The sequence below is a fragment of the Periplaneta americana genome, chromosome 15 (genome assembly GCF_040183065.1).
Source record: "Periplaneta americana isolate PAMFEO1 chromosome 15, P.americana_PAMFEO1_priV1, whole genome shotgun sequence".
NCBI classification, from domain to species: domain Eukaryota; kingdom Metazoa; phylum Arthropoda; class Insecta; order Blattodea; family Blattidae; genus Periplaneta; species Periplaneta americana.
This window is the reverse complement of record NC_091131.1, coordinates 170,327,838-170,346,509: the sequence shown is the minus strand read 5'-3', so window position 1 is coordinate 170,346,509 and position 18,672 is coordinate 170,327,838.

Below are 18,672 nucleotides of genomic sequence, written 5' to 3'. Positions count from 1 at the left end.
ATTATTACTACTACTAGTACTGCTACTACTAATATCACTATACCACTGCTACTGCTAATGTTACTATTAGTACTACTACTATTATTACTACTACTATTACTTCTACTACTAATACTGCTACACAAATGGTACTGTTACTGCTACAATTAGTACTACTTCTACTATTACTACTACTACTAATAGTACTGCCGCTACTAATACTACTGCACCACTGCTAGAATTACTGCTACTACTAGTACTACAACTATTATCACTACTACTAGTACTGCTACTACTAATACAACTACACCACTGCTACTGCTACTGTTACTATTAGTACTACTACTATTATCACTACTACTAGTACTGCTACTACTAATACTACTACACCACTGCTACTGCTACTGTTACCATTAGCACTACTACTATTATTACTACTACTAATACTGCTATTACTAATACTACTACACCACTGCTACTGCTACTACTAATACTACTACACCACTGCTACAGCTACTGTTAATATTTGTACTACTACTATTTTTACTACTGCTAGTACTGCTACTACTAATACTACTACACCACTGCTAATGCTACTGTTGCTATTAGTACTACTACTATTATCACTACTACTAGTACTGCTACTACTAATACTACTACACCACTGCTGCGGCTACAATTAATACTACTGTACTATTTTCTCTACTACTAATACTACTACATCACTGCTACTGCTAAATTTACTATTAATACTACTACTATTATCACTACTGCTAGTACTGTTACTATTACTACTACCATTACTATAAATTGTTTCGGCTTTCTATTGGTTGTTACAATGAGCCACAATATGATAGTTCACCCTTTCCAATTTTACAAAACAAAAATTAAATGTTTTTACTAAAATAATAAATTTTCTGTTACAATTTTAAAGTGTAACTGCGTTGAGATTTCCGAAAAAATTTGCACACTCACCAACTCTGTGTTTAATAATATATTCCTTTAATATCCACTTTTGAGTAGTGACTCTCATCTCCGTACCCATCCAGAACGGAATTGATATTCTCACAGAATGGCTTATACTGACATAAATATTAATACTCTAACTTATGGAACGGGATTTGTTTATAATCCACACATAAACAGATTCACTTTTTCCGCCACCCATACACGAGCTGACAGTGACCTGCTTACATGTAAATATTATGTTTAAGGGAAAGGGTTGTATAATTTGAAATTTGTTCTGTCAGACGGTCATTTTTCATTTTCATATGTAGAAATATCATAGCTGTAGCAACTGACATTCAAGACTTATTAAAAATAATTTGGTCAGAAATATTGGAAAAAAATCAAGTACCAGGACACTGTAGATCACCACAGTGAATATGTCTCAGCCACTTTTAAGATAAATTCAAAACATCTTTGTCATTTTACTCCTAAATGCACATTCTTTTAAATGTCGGCAGTATAATTTTGATATTTGCTTTCAAAATTTTAAAATAAAGAATATATCTAAAGAATCAATTTAAAAAGTACTTTTATAGAAACATGGGAGGATATTCTTCAAAGACAACAAAATAACAAATCTCTGTTATGCAGAAAAGTTTCCTAATAGCCTAAGAATGTGTGTTGCAAATATCATGTATTATGTAGCATTAATTGTTCGGAAGATATAAAGATATTAATACTTTTTTGTGAGAATAAAGTAACAAATTAAATTTACAGAAATTGCGATCCAAGTTTATTGTCATTTAGCCTGTGCAGCAGAGCTTTCAAATGACTGTTAAAAGGGTCGCAAGTATGCATTAAATTTTGTCTGATAAATTTTATAATTTCGAAGATTATTTTTAAAGAAAACATTTTTCTTTTAAAAGTGTACTGGTTTTCCACCACATTGTAAACGTCATTGCCCCTTGAAAACCTTGTGCGCCAGAGCTTTAAAAAGAGCGTTGCAGCAGCTAACAAAGGCATAAATCTGCATTACATTTTTCTCACATATCAAAGTGTATCTTACAGCAATTTTTTTTTATTTATAATAAGATTTATTAAACACAATGTGTACATTGTTACATTTTAGTCAAAAGTTGTCTTCTTTTGCATAGAATGTTAGTGTGTTTGTCCTTGCTTGGCAGGTGAGTATAAGTTACTGATTGCAGCTGTGCCCACAGAGGGTGCAGATGCACTTCTCTGAAGCTGAGTGGTATCCTCATCTGGCACAGATCCTATGGTGGAACCCGTGGGCCGCCGATAGATTTTCCACCATATTAAAGCCATCCTCTCTCCTTAACATCCCTAGCAAGCGAGCGAAAGCAAGCGAGCAAGCGAAAGCAAGCATGCAAAAGCAAGCAAGCAAGCAAGCAAAAGCAAGCAAGCAAAAGCAAGTAAGCAAAAGCAAGCAAGCAAAAGCAAGCGAAAGCAAGCAAGCAAAAGCAAGCAAGCAAAAGCAAGCAAGCGAAAGCAAGCAAGCAAAAGCAAGCGAAAGCAAGCAAGCAAAAGCAAGCAAGCAAAAGCAAGCGAAAGCAAGCAAGGAAAAGCAAGCAAGCAAAAGCAAGCGAGCGAAATCAAACAAGCAAAAGCAAGCAAGCGAAAGCAAGCAAGCAAAAGCAAGCGAGCGAAAGCAAGCAAGCGAAAGCAAGCAAGCGAAAGCAAGCAAGCGAAAGCAAGCAAGCAAAAGCAAGCGAAAGCACGGTTGCTCTCTTGGAAGCAAGCAAAAGCAAGCAAGCAAGAAAAAGCATGCAAGCAAGAAAAAGCAAGCAAGCAAGCAAAAGCAGGCAAGCAAGCAAAAGCAAGCAAGCAAGCAAAAGCAGGCAAGCAAGCAAAAGCAAGCAAGCAAGAAAATGCATGCAAGCAAGAAAAAGCAAGCAAGCAAGCAAAAGCAGGCAAGCAAGCAAAAGCAAGCAAACGCAAGCAAAAATGCAAGCAAAAGCAAGCAAGCACAAGCAAGCAAGCAAGAAAAAGCAAGCGAGCAAAAGCAAGCAAGCAAGCAAAAGCAAGCAAAAGCAAGCAAGCAAGCAAAAGCAAGCAAGCAAAAGCAAGTAAGCAAGCAAAAGCAAGCAAGCAAAGCTTCAAGAGATCGGTCTTCAAAACTCTCACTGAGCGTGCGCATAGAATCTGTGACTCTGACAATCTATGAGCAGAACTTCAATTCCTACACAAAACCTTCACAAACAACGGATATGACAACAACATTATAAGGAAGTCCTCATACAAGAACTCACGACCAGAAGCACACGAACAAGATCCTGAACTTATGAACATGAAACAGAAGGCCTTCCTTCCATACATAGAAGGAACCACAGACAGAATTGGGAAGTTACTGAGGAAATTCAATATCAAGACGGTATACAACGCCCCACACAAGATTTCCCACTCATTAGTCAAAGTCAAAGATTAACTTCCATACCTCCAATCAGCCGGAATATACATCCGACTCTGCGAATACGGACCATACGAAAAATCAGCAATAGCCTTACACTCAGCAGATTCAGATCACGCCATCGAATTCGACAACATCAAGATAATAGATAAAGAAGACAACTTATACAGAAGACTGGTTAAAGAAGCCTTCCACATCAAACAACATCAACAAGGACGAGGGGTTACAACTCAGCAACTCATGGGGAAGTCTATTCCAAGATCATACTAAGGAACGAGAAACCAGGTCTCCACATGTACGCGGCGCCCTCGCCTTCATCCGGACATCGGGCATGATACCAAGGGCACTCTTTCGGACCTTATGAGGGCCAGTATTTAATATGAATACTCCCCTCCATACAGACCTCAACCAGATTGGACAGCGAAGGACCAATCAGATGCCAGAAGGAGAACCTACGATACTTAGGAACAAGAAACCAGGTCTCCACATGTACGCGGCGCTCCCCCCCCTTCATCCGGACATCGGGCACGATACCAAGGTCACTCTTTCGGACCTTATGAGGGCCAGTATTTAATATGAATACTCCCCTCCATACAGACCTCAACCAGATTGGACAGCGAAGGACCAATCAGATGCCAGAAGGAGAACCTACGATACTTAGGAACAAGAAACCAGGTCTCCACATGTACGCGGCGCTCCCCCCCCTTCATCCGGACATCGGGAACGATATCAAGGTCACTTTTTCGGAACTTATGAGGGCCAGTATTTAATATGAATACTCCCCTCCATACAGACCTCAACCAGATTGGACAGCGAAGGACCAATCAGGGGAACCTACGACCTATCACCGAAATTACTCCCCCCATCGAGACATATATTTCCTTATCTCACTGCTTTGAAGATGACCACAACACAGCAGTCAAAACGTCAGTTACCAACACCAAGACAATGCGGTAGAAGCTCCGAAACTTATCCACAGACCAAAGAATATTGAGTGTTTTATGTACTAGAGAGCGGAAGAATCTGGGAAATGCAGTAGAGAAAAAGTGAAAGTGAGTGCAAGTAGAGAGAGTGAACCAGAAAAGTTATACCAATGAAAGAGAAAAAGTGATAAGTGAATTGAAGAAGTGGTAGTATTATTAGAATATTCCAATATTGGAACACTGAATGAATGCAAGAGTAAAATTCTGAGAAAAACTCAGTGAAAAATAGGGCAAATAATGTAATATTGTAATGTATATAATTGGTGAATATTAGTGAGATATAATAATTGAAGATAAACAGAAAATTATAGATAACAGAAATGAAAGATAGCAACGATATCAGAGGAGGATTAGTTTAGATTGTAGCCGAGATTGTTTCTAAACAAGAATAATGTAGACAACTATTGCAAAGTTATTACTAGGGACTGGATTTGTAGTTTTTTTTTTTTACCTATTCTTTTCCTTGTTTCTGAACTCCTAATTTCTTCAATATTTTTCCGAATTATGATCGTAGGAGTTATATATGTGAAATCTGTTGAACCTAAAAAAAACCTAAAGTGGACCTTAGTATCTAAAAGAACATAACTCATTGTTGATAAAATTTATCCTATATTTACTGCATTATATATGGACCTTTTTTTATTTTGAGAGAAATATCAATACATTTCTCTCAGGAAAAATCTGTACTTAGCAGTGACAACATCTATGGCTCACTTCCTTTCCTCAAGACACATTTCAGTGACCTTCCAAAATATATAGAGTACTTGGAGTCTTTGTCGCTACAACTGAAAGTTGCAATTGGTATCATTGAATTGCTTCTACAGAAACAAGTACCAGGACCCGTGGGTGAAGCCATTACATTAAAACTGAAGAAAGTATTGGAAACGAATCCAGAGTTTGAAACAATGAAAAATGTGTCCTCCATTCTCCAGGGGAAAAACTTCAATTGTCAGTTGCCATGGGTACCTGTACAGTGACAGCGATTAAATTTGCGCCTATGACGTCATGTACTATCAATAGAATCTTTTCGTCCTTCAAATGCAAAACTTCTCAATGGAGAATCTTGAAAAGTATTTGGTCACATATTGTAACCAGGAACAGTATCAGTAAATAATGTTGTCTGTTACTTTTCAAAATAATTCTTGGCCAAGTTTCAACAAATTTAATTCAAAAGTTGTGTGTACTGTACCTTTTATCTGTTGAAAATTGAAATTTATGTAGTTATATCAAGGCAAATTATATTAGATAAAATGTTAATTGTTACAATCATTTATTCAAACTACAAATAATGTTAAAGTGGGCGGAGTAAAAATTTCGAATCTTATAAATTTTAATTAATTGATGAACTAGTGGACTTACTCGTGTTAAATATGTAATATTTGTCCGGCTTACAGCTGTTTCAGTGCATCACCCACCATCATCAGAGCCTACTAGATCGCGGCGTCATCTCGAACTTCTCTGCCTGTTAGGAGGGTGTGTTTTATTGTTGGAAAATGTTGGAGTGTGGAGTCGAATAGTGTGTGTGTATTGAAATTGATCTGTGTGTTGAGGATTTGATCGGGGTGTGTTTTAGTGTGTTTGTATATTTCGTATTGTTCTAGTGTGTTGAGTTTTTGGTTCTTGGGTTGTGTGTGTAGGATTTCCATGTCCGTATTTCTGTTATTGTATGTATGGTTGGCATTGGTTATGTGATCGGCGTATGTAGATGTATTGTGTCCTCTGGTTATAGCTTTAATGTGTTCTTTGTAGCGAGTTTGGAATGATCTGCCTGTCTGTCCTATGTAGAACTTGTCGCAACTATTACATGTGAGTTTGTATACACCTGTGTGGTCGTATTTATTTGTTTGTGTTTTTTGTGTGTTGAGATGTCTTTGTAGTGTGTTTTCTGTTCTGTATGTTATGTTGTATTTCTGTTTTCTGAGTGAAGATGCGATCTTATGTGTGCTTTTGTTTTCATATGTTAGTGTGATGTATTTCTTTTGTTCTTGTGTTTGTGTTTGTTAAGTTTTTGTTTTGCCTTCCTTATGATGTTGTCTATTATGTTTGGACAGTGGCGTATACTGGTTAAAGGGTTTGGGCTACCACTGACCCTATTATTACACCCAAAATATATTTTAAAATCCCTATAATAAAATTCCTTACATATTTATGTGAATTCCAGACGTCTTGATTGGGACTAAAATACGTTGATGACTTCGTCATTGAAATTACAGTTGGGCCACTTGCAAAGTTTCTGTAGAAATGACTTTTCAATGGATATTAGTGCCAAGCCGGATAAACGTTCTTGTGTATGAGTTGATCTACAGTAGGATTTTATTCTCTTCAACGCAGAAAATGTTCTTTCTACCGATGCTGACGTAGCTGGTATTGTCACAATTAATGTTGCCAATTTAAGGACTTCAGGAATAACTTGGTTCAGCTGGTTTTCATATATGGCAGATAATATTTCATGGATAGGTTTGTTCGAAAAATCAAAGACTTCTGCTGAATATATTACACTTAATTCATTTTTCAAACGTACTTGATCAAATTGACTGATATAGGACTGAAATAATTTGTTTAGTGCCTCATTCGGGAAGTTTTCTCTATAAGCAGAAAATTTTTGAGAATCTAGAAGATGTGTGAACTGAAGCTTTCCATAATCAGAAAATCTGTCAGTAATTTCCATTTGCATACGATCTAGTATGCTGTAGTACAGCTGCCTGTATTTCAATTCATCATCTCCTTTTCTTCGCTTTAATGGTGGTTCCATTGTATTGGCTGAAGAATTTTCATTTTCCATATTACTCCATATGGACGGAAACCCACTACGTCTGAACTCGGATATAGTATTTTTTTTTTTAACTTTGATACCTCTTGCAAGTAGCATGCTATGTCTAGACTTTTTGTCTGAAGAATATTGTAGAGCACATCTGTATGTGCGAGCACTCTAGCATAGACTTCAAGAAGAAATATATTCTGAAACTGTGTGAAAAAAATTCAAATATCCTTGAGCCTGCACATTTACAGCATCATCCCAGTTTTCTTCAGAGTCATTACAAATGATATTTTTAAAGAAGGCAGTCCGTTTTTCTCTGTATTCCTTTACTGTATTTACAAGCCGAGATGTAAAATTCAATCTAGTTGGTGCTACTTTTGGGAGTTTCTTGTTCATAAATTCCTTGAGTTTTCTGATCTTTTAGGAGATGATGAGAAAAATGCAGCTAAACCCGACAGTGTTTTGAAAAAAATGCGGCATTCTGGAATGGATGAAGTAGTTTGTTGCAAAACTAAATTGAGAACATGGCTGTAAAAATGGACAAATAGTGCTTGAGGATACTTTTCTTGAACTTTTGTTTTTAAGCCATTAATATTTCCTGCCATAACTGAAGCACCATCGTATGTCTGTGCAATTAAGTTATTGCCGACATTGTATTCTCCTATAACACCTTCCACATGCTGAAACAAAGCAACAGCAGTTTTGTCCGAACTGACATTTGTGAATCCTATAAACCGTTCTTGAACATTGGCAGTACTGTCGACGTATCTTAAAACAGTGGATAATTGACTCTGATTAGAGCAGTAACTTGTTTCATCAACAACAATGGCCACAAAAGGTTTTATGTTCTTTATCATAACCCCACTTATAGCAAATATTAACTCATTCTGAATTGCGAGAGAAGTACCACGAAATACTGTTGAACTCTCAAGATGATTGGCCAGTAAATGGTCAAATTCACTTAAGGAACTTAAATATTCAATATAATTTCCTATATTGTCTGATTCCACACTCTCGTTATGACCCCGAAAAGCCAATTCTTGTTTTCCTAGAAAGCAGACTGCGTTAATAAGATGCAGTAAAATCTCCCGTTTTTTTTTTCACAAGAGCATTGTGTTGGTTGATGTGTAGAGCTTTTTGCTTATCTAGCTGCAAATCAATTCTTGTCTTCCCAAAGTTCGCAAAGTTCATGCTACTACAAATATGAGCTTTTGATTTGTCGTATTCTAGGACTGCTGTTCGAAGGGAGTTCATATTAGAAAACCCCTCTTTTGACCACACATTAGTTTCGCGGCTAAATAACAAACATGGCCAGCAAAATAGTTTACACAGTTTAGAAGTACCACACAACCAATTCCACTTACCGTATGATGTTGAAGTGAAATGGCGTGTGTACTCTCGCTGTTTTTCTTCTACGTCCATGGACAAATTTAACTCAGGAGTTGGTCTTTCAATTTTCACAATTTCAACTTTCTCGTTGTAATGTACGACGGTTAAAAGGCACTTTTAATAAACCTTCTATTACACAGTCATTTTCAACACAAACCTCTCCAAAACTTGTTCTGCCATATTTTTCACAATATCACTTAATTGGGAAATTAAAAACTTAATAATTCACAATTAATATAACTCTTAGACACTCGAACGAATCACAGATTTAAAATAATGCACTGCAAGAACATAATCACATTCAATTGCTAGCGTACTAAGCGTATTTCCGCTTCGCGCCTGCGAAGAAACCGATCACGAGAGTGGCAACTCGCCCAGCCTACACAGCACGATGGTAACGGAAGGGAGCGGGGGGGAGGGGACGGGCAGTTGTGCGAAGGACATCGTGCGCGGTACGGTCACAGGCTACCTCACGTAGCAAGCGGTTTCTCCAGCGATGCCGCCTTGACAACTTGTTTCTTTTCGAGAGCAGAGAGAGCATATAAATCTAACAATTACTCTAATTTTAATTACTATGGTAAAACTAATAATACAAAATTATAACATTATGTTATATTATAAACTTTTTCTTTAGTAATTTCCTTGGGCTACCGCTGGTAGCCCCGGTAGTCCGCAAAATACGCCCCTGTGTTTGGATTGTATCCATTTTCTTATGCTATGAATTTGATTGTGTTCACTTCTTCATTGTAGTGTTGTTGGTTCATGGGTATGTTGAGTAATCTGTGTACCATTGTCCTGAATGCAGCATGTTTGTGTTGTATGGGATGATTAGATGTGTTGTGTATGTGTGTGGTGGTGGTGGTTGGTTTTCTGTATATTTTGAAGGTGTGTTTTTTTGTCGATTTTTGTTATGGCGATGTCTAGGAAATTTATGGAGTTGTTGTTTTGAAGTTCTAGTGTGTATTGAAGTTTTGGGTGTAATTTGTTTATGTATTGGTGTAGTTTCTGTATTTGTCTTTTGTTTCCTTTGTATAGTATGAGTATATCGTCTACATATCTGTGCCAGTATATTATGTTGTCTGCATACTTGTTGTGTTCATTGTTGAGTATGTACAAATACACAAACTACAGCAATACATAAACAAATTACACCCAAAACTTCAATACACATTAGAACTTGAAAATAACAACTCCATAAATTTTCTAGACATCACCATAACAAAAATCGACAACAAACACACCTTCAAAATATACAGAAAACCAACCACCACCGCCACACACATACACAACACATCTAACCACCCCATACAACACAAACATGCTGCATTCAGGACAATGGTACACAGATTACTCAAAATACCCATGAACCAACAACACTACAATGAAGAAGTGAACACAATCAAATTCATAGCACAAGAAAACGGATACAATCCAAACATAATAGACAACATCATAAGGAAGACAAAACAAAAACTTAACAAACACAAAAATACACAAAACATAACACAAACACAAGAAGACAAGAAATACATCACACTAACATATGAAAACAAAAGCACACATAAGATCGTATCTCATTCAGAAAACAGAAATACAACATAACATACAGAACAGAAAACACACTACAAAGAAATCTCAACACACAAAAAACACAAACAAATAAATATGACCACATAGGTGTATACAAACTCACATGTAATAGTTGCGACAATTTCTACATAGGACAGACAGGCAGATCATTCCAAACTCACTACAAAGAACACATTAAAGCTATAACCAGAGGACACAATACATCTACATACGCCGATCACATAACCAATGCCAACCATACATACAATAACATAAATATGGACATGGAAATCCTACACACACAACCCAAGAACCAAAAACTCAACACACTAGAACAATACGAAATATACAAACACACTAAAACACACCCCGATCAAATCCTCAACACACAGATCAATTTCAATACACACACACTATTCGACTCCACACTCCAACATTTTCCAACAATAAAACACACCCTCCTAACAGGCAGAGAAGTTCGAGATGACGCCGCGATCTAGTAGGCTCTGATGATGGTGCGTGATGCACTGAAACAGCTGTAAGCCGGACAAATATTACATATTTAACACGAGTAAGTCCACTAGTTCATCAATTTTTTATAATCAAGTGTTAAAAGTGGTGTACGCAAGATTCAAAATGGATTATAAATTTTGATAAATACAGTGAAACCTGCCTTTGCGGTCACTTCATTTAAATGTCCACCTGGTCAAAAGGCCAAATTTCTATGGAACCAATTGGATTTTCCATAAGATCAATGCAAATTCTCTCTTTATTTAGTGGCCACCTCATGTGCTGGTCAGCGCCCAGGGTCTATTTGGATTGGAACCTGACTATAACAGTCACTGTTCAACAAAAAATCTTTTCATGGATTCTGTCAGACCTATTTTTTCGATTGTTATAGCACAGGAAGGAATGTCAGGAGGACAACAGCTAAGTGTACAACAGTACACCCTCCATATCTTGGGGTTAGTTGGTTCTGTTTTATGACTCTTTTGTCACTTTCCACTACGACCCTGCACAGCTATAAATTCTTACTCGTTTTTAAAGGATTGAAACACGGAAGTTTTCTATCGAAAATGTTATGGTGATGTTTTAGGTCAGCAGCTAACCATTCAAATTTTTATATTTTTTTCCCCCTCTTTCTATCTTTCTCTATTTGGACCAGCTTTCACGAATTTTTCTTCTTTTCATTCAGTTGATTCAGAGGAACTGTGAACTTAGTTTGAGAGAGAAATCATGTCTAACAGTAAATCTAGAGTGGTGTTAAGTTTAGAGGTGAGATGAAAAATGATTGAAGAAAGTAAGAAGGAAACATCTCGTAGAAAATTTTCAGAAATGTACAAATGTGGAAGGACATTTACGGTATAATTAAGAATATAGATGAAATATTAAAAGAAAAATATGGGTGGTGGCCAAAAAAGGAAGAGAGAATCTGTGTTTGGTAATCTGAATGATTCTGTTTTGCGAATGGTTCAAGTGTGCAAGGGCGAAGAAATTGCCAAAGAACTGAATGTAAGCAATTTTGTTGCTTGTAATGGGTGGTTAGAGTGCTTTAGAAAACGCCATAACATTGCATTTCGTTCTGTATCTAGTGAAGGAAGTGGCATTAAAACCAATATTATTGAAGAATGGAAAAAATAGACTGCCTTCAATTCTTACGGATTATGAACTCAGAGACATTTACAATGGGCCATGTGAATAAAAACTAGCTTTTGCTTTTGCTAACAGTTTTCAAGCTAACACTAGTAGTTTTGTGAATAAAAATTAAGCTTAAGCTTTTACTGGAAAGCTTTAGCTGTTTGCCCTAGCCAAAGGCTAAATTTTCCAGTGTTTACTTTAAATTCTGTGAATAAAAACTAGCTTTGGCTAAATGTTACTAGCTTTAGCTTCTAATTTTTCAAGTGTTCTTCTGACCACACTAGAAATCCAGTTTATTGCTGAATGTCAAATGAGATGGCTGCATTTATTAATGTACATACTCGTAAATGTTATCGGGAACGAATTACAACATGTGAAGAAGATTATCACAGTTTATTTAGGTTGAGAGAAGAAAATGTTGAGTGGTTAGCTGAACATTTTCTTGACGAAACAACTGAAACAAGAGGCGTGACTTTAAGTTTTAAACGAAGAATGGAAATATATTTACGTTTCGGAAGTGATCCTGATTTTCAGACAGGCATTGGAAAAGATTTAGGTGTTCATTGTTCAACCGTCTGCAACCATAAAGGTAGTATCAGCGAAAATAATTCAGAAACCACATTTGTGGATTAAATTTCCAATGTCCTTTGATGAATTAAAAGCAACAAAATTGCAATGGAATGAGGACTATAATTTTTCCTGTGCAATTGGTGTCATAGACTGTGCACATGTGCCAATTGCTAAGCCCCAACTATATGGTGATGAATATGTCAACAGAAAAGGCACGTCCTCAGTAAATGTGCTTGCAATGCTAAAGAGGAAGTTACAAGCATTGATGCCCAATGGCCAGGGTCTGTCCATGACAACAGAATTTTGAGAAGATAAGATTTATTTTTCCAGATGAACCGGCAGAGAAGTGATGCTGTATTACTTGGAGACAGTGGACATGGCATTACTCCCTGGCTACTCACTCCTTATAGGAATCCTCATGCCCCTGAGGAAAGAGATTACAACATGCTTGCCTAAGAGGAAACGAGTGATAATCGCTAGGTGTTTCGGTCAGCTTAAGCGGAAATTTCCTTGCCTCAAATCCTCTAAGAATGGATTTGACAAAAGTGCCTTCTGTGATAATCAGTTGTGCTGTTCTCCATAATGTTGTGAAATACTTAAAAAAAAACCTTACATGAAGAGAAGGATATGAGGATGGTGACCTGGATGTGGAAGATGGACAGGATATTGATGCAGCAGAAATAAGACGCAGAGGTCTTCAGAGACGGCAGGAATTGAAGAATATAATTCATGCAAGATATTATAATGTTTCATTGTCCAAGCGATGTTTTTTCAGACTTTATTTGAACTTGAATATACAGTTGTGTGCTTTTTAATGTGTTCACAAAACGGTATGTATTGGAATTTCTTAATTTTCCTGGTTATTTTTGTCACCAGAACTAGACTGAAGGAGTCTTATTATTAGATCTTCCTCCTCCATCTGAACTCTTGTTAATTTTAATTGCTCCAAAAGAGCTAGTCTCTGCAGTTCAGAAGTAGATAGGTTTTTGGTTTCATCTCTCTCTCTCTGGAAGTAATGATTTAATTCTTTTTGGTGGTGGTGGTAATTGTGACTGATTTGGACTCAAAGCAGGATGGCCTGATGTTCCAACAATTATGGCTCCTATGAAGAAAATGTATTGTGAAGTAAAGTAAATGTAAGTTTGTCTCTATTTCACTTTTATTTCTATTTTATATATTCTAGAGAGAAACTAGCTTCAAATGGGAACTTACGAAAATATTCCGTCAATTTTTTTGTTTTGGGATAAGTTGTTGTTGTTTTCTAATGCCAGGCGTTTGACAATAAAGTCATTTGACCTCTTGCACTCCAATATTTTTCAAAGATATTATCATGACCAGCCACTGAAGCACAGATTTTGAGGTGTTCCGAATCCATTTCTTGGTTTGAGTTGCACAATGGGCAGTTAGGGGACTGATATATTCCAATTCTATGCAGGTGTTTGGCCAAACAATCATAGCCTGTTGCCAATCTAAATGCAGCTACAGACGAGTTTCGTAGTAAATCGGGAATTAACTGTGGATTTTGATGCAGAGAGTTCCATTTTTTCCCTTAGGATTGAGTTATCAAATTTTGTTTGTTGAAGTCTAAGTATGTAGATTTAGTAAATCTCTTCACAGAGTAATACGCAGATTTAGTAACAGGTCTGTAAGTTTTGGGAAAAATAATTAATTTCAAAAGGTTAATTTCGCCTTGTCATCTTGCGATTTTTTATAACTGTAACAACTAAGTATACTCGATTGAATTACCTGGATCTTTACAGAATACAGGATTTTCTTCTGCTGATAGAAGTTCTATGAACTGTTTTTCCCATTCCTCGAGCACAATTTTTTTTGTTACCTGTCACATTTTTACCTGTATTCATTTTCAAATAATTTTTCATATTTTGAATTTTTTCATCAGTTGTTTTTCACTTATTTCTTTAATACTTCTCTTCAAAACCAACAGAGATTTTTCTTTTGCATGTTTAATGTCAGGCACCTGTTATTTATTAAACAAGATTTTGAAATTTTGTAGCAGTGACACAAATTTAAATTGCACATCATTTACTACATCGCGTTCATGACCTGACCCGTGTTCGAAATCGGAATCAGGCATTTATTTCTTTTTAAGTACACTCACAAACGTTAAAACTCCTTCCTTGCTCTTTTTCATCTAACAACAAATCGCCACTGGCGTGGCTCAGTCAGTTAAGGCACTTGCCTGCCGGTCTGAAGTTCCGCTCGGGCGCGGGTTCGATCCCCGCTTGGGCTGATTACTTGGCTGGTTTTTTCCGAGATTTTCCCTAACCGTAAGGTGAATGCAAGGTAATCTATGGCGAATTCTCGGCCTCATCTCGCCAAATACCATCTCGCTATCACCAATCTCTTCGACGCTAAATTACCTAGTAGTTGATACAGCATCGTTAAATAACCAACTAAAAAAAACAACAAATCTGGTATGAAATCAATTCAGTTGTTGAGAATAACATTTTCAGTCAACTATGGAGAAGATTCATAAAACACTTGTTCTAACAATGAAATATTATATTAATAGGCATACAGGTGTTCACTAATCTCAAGCGAAAGCTGGAATTTTCCAGCTTTAGCTTCCTAGCAAGGGCAATATTATATTCACACAATTGCTAGCTAAAGCTAGTGCTAATACTGAAGACTAGACAGCTAAAGCTAGTGCTAATACTGAAGACTAAAAAGCTAAAGCTAGTTTTTATTCACATGGGCCAATGTTAACGAAATAGGTTTTTTTTTTTTCAGGGCCTTCCCTAACAAAACTTTAAGTTTTAAGAAAAAAAGAGTGTAAAGGGGGGAAGTTGATAAAAGTCAAAATAACCCTGCTCTTTTGTTGTAATGCTGCATGAGAAAAAGAACCACTCTTAATAATAGGGAAATGATTGAAATCGAGATGTTTGAAAAATGTTGACATGGGCTTATTGGGAGTTAAGTGAACTGCAACAATAAAGCTGGATGACATCATTATTGTTTGGGAATTGGCTACGCAATTTCCAAGATTAAATGACAAAGTCGCAATGTGATCAGTGTTTCCTCCCCCAAATACATCACACCTCCAGCCCCTTGTTGATCAAGTTATTATCCAGTCATTTAAACTGAGGTACCGCAAGAGAGTTTTGAAAAGGCTAGTTGCAAGAATGGAAGAGGCTGACATTAATATGCACAATTGTTGTACGCACACAGTACTAAAAAGTCAATGAAATTCAGTATTTTCATGCTGATTCATAAAAAAACCGTAACCTTAATCAAGCGGCCACCTGATAAAACGACCATTTTACAAGATAACTTCAGATGGTCACTTTAGACAGGTTTCACTGTAGTTTGGTTCTTGAAAAGTTCAGTTTCGTGGTCCATGTTGCCTTAATCATCGCCGGCTGCTATACTACACGCCTTCCCACTACTGGCCATCTCCGTAAAATCTTGTGAACAGGAGGTGTACACAAATTTGCCGCATAGCGTGGCACAACTCGACCCACTGAATACTTATTGCCGTGAGTCAACAGTACGCTGCTGACAGCTTCAGTTAGTTTGACAGCCTGACGTGATAAGTGTTCTTAAGTAAGGTATCAGTCTGCTGTGTTAATATACAATCATGGTGTATTGCTGTGTACCTTTCTGTAAAAGTAAAAGCCGTGGAGTAGCAGGAATTTCATTTCATGAATTTCCTGTTAATGCAGAGCGAGCTGAAGCATGGTTGAAAGCAATTTCAAGAGACAACTTCCTACCGAATTTTAATTCAAGAAGTTCTGTAGTGTGTAGTTTATCAACCTGGACTGAAAATAAGGAAACTAAAATATGATTCTATTTCCAGTGTTTTCAGTGGATACCCTTCTTACAAAATTACACCTAGAAAGGCGCGCAGAAAACTTGTGTTCTAATCAGAGAGGTACACAGAGGAAACGTAATAATAGTCCTGAATGCAATACCGAAAATGCAAATGACGCGGATACTGTTACGGATAAGTCATTCCACTCCGTTGCAGTTCAAACTGAAAGCAACATTCAACATAAATTAAGAGATGCTGAGGCAGAAAAAAGAAAACTTCGATTGAAATTGTGGCGGGCGAATGTAAATATACGAAAATTAGAGCTCAGCCTACAAGATGTCAATAGGAAATTAGAAAAATATAAAAACAAGTATTACGAGGCTCTTTCTGCTATATTAAAAATCAATGAAAATGATCCCTCGTATCTTAAAGCCTCAATGTTATTAGACTTAATAACAAATTTTCAGAAAAAATATCCTACGATGGTCGGAAAGTACAGTGAAGCACTGTGTGCTTTGGCAATATGCTAGTCCTAAAGGGTACAAACATGCCAGAAATTACATTTTCGATATCCCTAGCAAGAGTACACTTTCCAGATATGTAGGGGATTTGTCATGTGGCACTGGAATAACACCTCTCATAAAAAGTCGTCTCCTTCTGGAATCGAATCAACTAAACCAGGCAGAAAAATTGTGTTCATTAATAGTGGACGAAATGACAATCAAGCAACAGTTGATATATGACAAGAAACTAGATTCTTTCTTCGGTGAGTAAGATACTTCTGCAAATTTATACAATGCAGAAGATAAGGATAATAGAGAGGGTGATAACAAAACAACAGAGAAGCAAACCATCCTGGCAAATAACTTCTTTCTTTTTTGATATCAGGACTGACAACGCAATACAAACTTCCTGCAGCATACTTCTTCTCAAAGAGGCTTTGTGGTGCGGACCTCCATAAACTCACTCTGTCCGTAATAGAAGAAATCGAATCTTGTGGGTTCTTAGGGTTACGTGTAGTGACAGACAATCATAAAACAAATGTAAACATGATGTGTAAACTGTCATCCTCGAAAAGTGTGAAACCAATAATACCTCATCCCCACAACAGTGAGCGACCTCTTTATCTTGCATTCGATCAGTGCCACATACTAAAGAATATAAGAAATGCATTCCTAGATAAAGTTATGTTCGATGGTGATGAGGCAGCCACGTAAAGGAACTGTATGAACTTCAGTCAACAGAAACTACGAAGCCAGTTCCTTTTCTCACCCACAAACACATTGCTCCCACTAATTTCGAGAAGATGAATGTCAAACGCGCCAAAGATATATTTTCCTTAGAAGTTATCACGGCATTGGAATACCTGAAAGACCAATCACAACAGATAGGCGCACATGAGTTTTGTAATGCTGGAGCAACAATCACTTTCATGAAGAACATTAAAAAGTGGTTCAACATTCATGATGTTAGCAGCAGTAATATGGACATACATAAACCGGAGAAAATGCATTTCTTTAACATTAATGATGAGAGGTTGCAGTGGCTCGAGCATGATTTTCCTCGCTACATTGCCAAAACAAAAGACGCGAGTGAAAAGGAAGGAAAGGAATTTCTTAGTAAAGAGACATACCAAGCCATCCTCGTAACATCGTCGTCTACAGAAGAGTGGATTCCATTTTGTGCTACTACTGCTGCTCCTGCTCTTGCTGCTGCTGCTACTGCTGTTGCTGCTGCTGCTCCTGCCCTTGTTACTGCTGCTGCTCCTGCTGCTGCTGCTCCTATTACTGCTGCTGCTCCTGCTTCTGCTGCTGCTGTTGTTGCTTCTCCTGCTCCTGCTAATGCTGCTGCTCCTGCTCCTGTTACTGCTGCTGCTCCTGCTCGTGCTGCTGCTGCTCCTACTGCTGCTGCTCCTGCTGCTGCTGTTGTTACTGCTTCTCCTGCTCCTGCTACTGCTGCTGCTATTCCTGCTGCTACTGCTCCTGCTGCTGCTCTTGCTTATGCTGCTACTGCTGCTGCTGCCCCTGCTGCTGCTGCTCTTGCTGCTGCTGCTCCTGCTGCTGTTCTTGCTGCTCCTCTTGCCCCTGCTACTGCTGCTCCTGCTGCTCTTGCTCCTTCTGCTACTCCTCCTGCTGCTGTTGCTCCTTCTGCTGCAGCTGCTGCTCTTGCTGCTGCTGCTCCTGCTGCTCTTGCTGCTGCTGCTTTTGCTGTTGCTGCTCCTGCTGCTGTTGCTCTTGCTGCTGCTCCTGCCGCTGCTGCTCTTGTTGCTTCTGCTCTTATTGCTCCTGCTCTTGTTGCTGCTCTTCCTCCTGATCCTGCTGCTGCTGCTCTTGCTCCTGCTGCTGCTGCTCCAGCTGCTGATCTTGCTGCTGCTACTGATGCTGCTGCTCCTGCTGCTGCTGTTGCTGCTCTTACTCCTGCTGCTCTTGCTCCTGCGGCTGCTCCTCCTGCTGCTGCTGCTCCTGCTGCTGCTACTGCTGCTGCTGATCCTGCAGCTCTTGCTGCTGCTTTTGCTCATGCTGCTGCTGCTCCTACTGCTGCTGCTCCTGCTGCTCTTGCTCCTGCTGCTGTTCTTGATCCAGCTGCTGCTGCTGCTCTTACTACTCCTGCTGCTTCTGCTGCTCTTGCTCCTGCTGCT